This window comes from Dama dama, chromosome 24 (assembly GCF_033118175.1).
Source record: "Dama dama isolate Ldn47 chromosome 24, ASM3311817v1, whole genome shotgun sequence".
Taxonomy (NCBI): Eukaryota; Metazoa; Chordata; class Mammalia; order Artiodactyla; family Cervidae; genus Dama; species Dama dama.
This window is the reverse complement of record NC_083704.1, coordinates 4,853,000-4,856,435: the sequence shown is the minus strand read 5'-3', so window position 1 is coordinate 4,856,435 and position 3,436 is coordinate 4,853,000. Positions and strand designations below refer to the sequence as shown.

General features: G+C 36.1%; 1 pseudogene; it reads right to left on the bottom strand.

Annotated features, from left to right (window-relative positions):
• Positions 1-401: 401 nt before the first annotated feature.
• LOC133046176 (olfactory receptor 4C13-like) lies at positions 402-1,315 on the bottom strand (annotated as a pseudogene).
• Positions 1,316-3,436: the final 2,121 nt, after the last annotated feature.

Here is a 3,436-nt window from a genome sequence, read left to right as displayed (position 1 = left end):
ATGCACTTATTTGTCCATTGGCCTGGGGGATCTTTCTGAACCCATGTCCCCTGTATTGGCAATTGGATCCTTAGCCACAGGACCACCAGGGATGCTCCTCATTATATTTTAAAATTTCTTTAATTAATTTTATTGGGATTAAAGCTTGTGAATACATATACAATGGATGAAGCTGGTAAAACTCAGTGCCAATTTGGTAGAACTTTTCAAATATTCAAAGAATAGTCCTAGGCTAGGTTTTTTGTCTCTTTTGTTGCATCCATCTCTTCTTTTCCTCTTTCAGAATCTATGATTATAAGGGTTATTATTTTTTTTTCTATATTTCATAGGTATTTTTGCTAGAGGTCACCAACAATGATATGTTTGCATCAGTTGACTGAACTTTGGGCTTCATGGACATCTTATTGATCACGTGAAATCACTTTTCGGCTACACAATTTCCTAATGACATTTTTCATCTGGTCATTTCTCAAGGTATAGATTAAGAGATTTAACATGGGAGTTATCATACTGTAGAATACAGCAACTGATTTATCAGCAGGCAAAGTAACCGCTGGTCTCAGGTATACAAATAAGCAGGGCCCAAGGAACAGGATGACTGCTGTGATGTGGGAGACACAGGCAGAGAGGGCCTTGCATCTGGCCTCCCAGCTATGGGTCCTCAGGGTACACAGAATGACCACATAGGAGCCAATCAAGAGAAGCAAATTTAACAGACAGAGGAAACCACTGTTGGCAGGAACAGGAAGTCCTAGAAGGTGAGTGTCAGTACAGGCCAGATCGAGCAAAAATATTAAGTCACACATAAAGTGATCTATGATGCTAGGGCCACAGAAACATAATCTGATGATGAAGAAGAGCTGTATGGTTGAATGAATAATGCCTCCATCCATGCCACTCCCACTAGCAGCCTACACACTCACCAATTCATGATGGTTGTATAGTGCAAGGGTTTGCAGATGGCCATGTAGCGGTCATAGGCCATCACAGTGAGCAGGATGACATCAACACCTGCAAACAGATGTTCCCCCAAAATCCGCATCATGCATTCATTGAAAGGGCTGGTTTTCTTTTCATAGAGGGAATCTATGATCAGTTTAGGGGTAGTGGCACAGGAATAGCAGGCATCAACAAAAGAGAGATGGGCCAGGAAATAGTACATGGGGGACCTTAACAGTGGACTGGCTTTGATGATGACCGTAGTGAGCACATTTCCTACCATAGACACAATGTAGATGACCGAAAACACAACAAACATGATTTTCTGCATCTTTGGATTCTGTGAGAGTCCCAGTAGAACAAACTCTGTCACATTGTTTCAGTTATCCATGTATCTCAGGTTATGATTAATTATGTTACCTGAAAAAGAGTCACAATTTATTTGTTCAACCTTGAATTAATTAATCTTGCCAATGTAATAATGAATGCCTAAATTCTATGGGTTTTGATTCTTATGATTTGTATGAGATAGAAAAAAAGACGGTAATCATTCAAGAAAAGACAGTGATTATTCAAATTCTCTGCTCAGGAAGGTGATTTTTTAAAGTATAGACATGAAAAATATGCAGATAGAAGCGAGAGATGATCTGTGCATGTGAGATGACTCACAGCCTAAGGTGAAGCGGTAAATCTCACACACAGTGGCAGCTAAACCTGAAGAGAGGTAGAAAATGCATGCAGAGGATATGCGTTCAAGGCTCTTTTATTTTTAGGAAATGGCCAACCAGTAAATATAATTTAGAATATGAGTGTAAAGATAAAGAGAGGTTTGAAAAAGTGAGAATATTGGCTTTAACTCTAGTAAAGATCTTTGTGTGATCTTGATGAAGCTGGTTGAGGTTCTGTATGGAGATAGAAGCCAGAGAAAAGAAACCATGATACCAGATATTTATAATTGTTGACCTAAAGTTTAATATATATTGAATAGAAAGTAATGGCAGAATACCAGAGCTACCACAATATATTTGATAACGCATATCACCTAAATCCAATGACTTTATAATTAATGCATATACTTTTAATGATTGATTGTTATATGCATGGTATGCTAGTAACATGTGTGTGTATTATTATTTCATTCCTCTTGCAGATGAAAAACAATCTCAGGAAATTATGTTAGATGTAAATAAAAGTAATACTAATATCGGCTAAAACTTCCTGAACACTTCCTCAGTGTTCTCAGTGCTCTAATTTTTCTTTGCAGAAATTGGTTGCAATTCTCATTGCAAATTTGTGATCTGATCACTACTGTCATTTTATACTTACTTTACACATTAAGGAATAGAAGCCTAGAAAAGTTAAGGATCTCATGCAAGGTTAGATAGATATTTAATATCTGAATATTATTAGCTTTTTCTCTCCATTCTTAACCCATTGTCTAGATTATTATACTACAATAAAAAATGTTTAACTAGTAAACTCATTTTGATAAGATCATAATTACCATAATTACTTCAATATAACTTAGAGACATATCTATGAGCCAAATTCATCAACACACAAATACACATATAATCACACACACCACACTTACACAGGATAATATATTGAACTCTTTAATATCAATAACTATGTGGCACTCCTTTCACTGCTGTTTCATTTCCTCTTATTTTCCTCACCTTAATTTCTCCTTCTTCAATTCCCCTGCAATGAATAGTCCTGCAGACTCTCCTGCACAACGAAAATGTTGGTGCAGCAGTGAAGCATGTTGTTTTGAGAATCAGAAAGGCCATATCATCAGGTGCTTCTCCACTTGCAACTTCTTGATCTGGAGTATATTTCTGCACCTTACATCTTGTTTCCTCTACAATCAAGTGAGAAGATTGATGTCTTTTGTAACTGCTTAGAAGCAGTTATGAAAATTGGAGAAGAAACATATATGAACATATTCACCATACCATGGAGGACACACAAAGGGCCATCACTTATTTTTGGACTGTCTGTGCACCTTGTTGTAGGAATAATAGACATTTTGAGCAATAATACAAAAGACATTTAGCCATGCAATAAAGTGAAGAAAGGTCATCTCCAATTTTACTTTTAAAGAAGCCACAGAGACCCATATTATATACCATGGTTGATCCCAAGAAGAGTTCTTCATATTCCTGTTGGTCTAAACAGAAGAAGATTTATATCACTTAATATTCACATTATTTTTTTCTGTGTAAAGAGTATTTAAATTTTCTTTTCAGTCACATGATCAATCTTAAGTATCTCATTGCAAAAGGACTGTATCTGGTATTAGAGAGTTGTATCCTCTAAATTTTTTTCATCTCCATGAGCCTCAAAATTTTCCATCTGTCAAGTTAGGTTAATGACATTTACCAACCATATTGTGAACAAAACCTGAAGATGAGATGCTCTATTACTCTATTTTAAAATGTTGGAACATCAAGTTTGCTTTATATGGAAAGTAACAACAATTAAGAACAGCAGT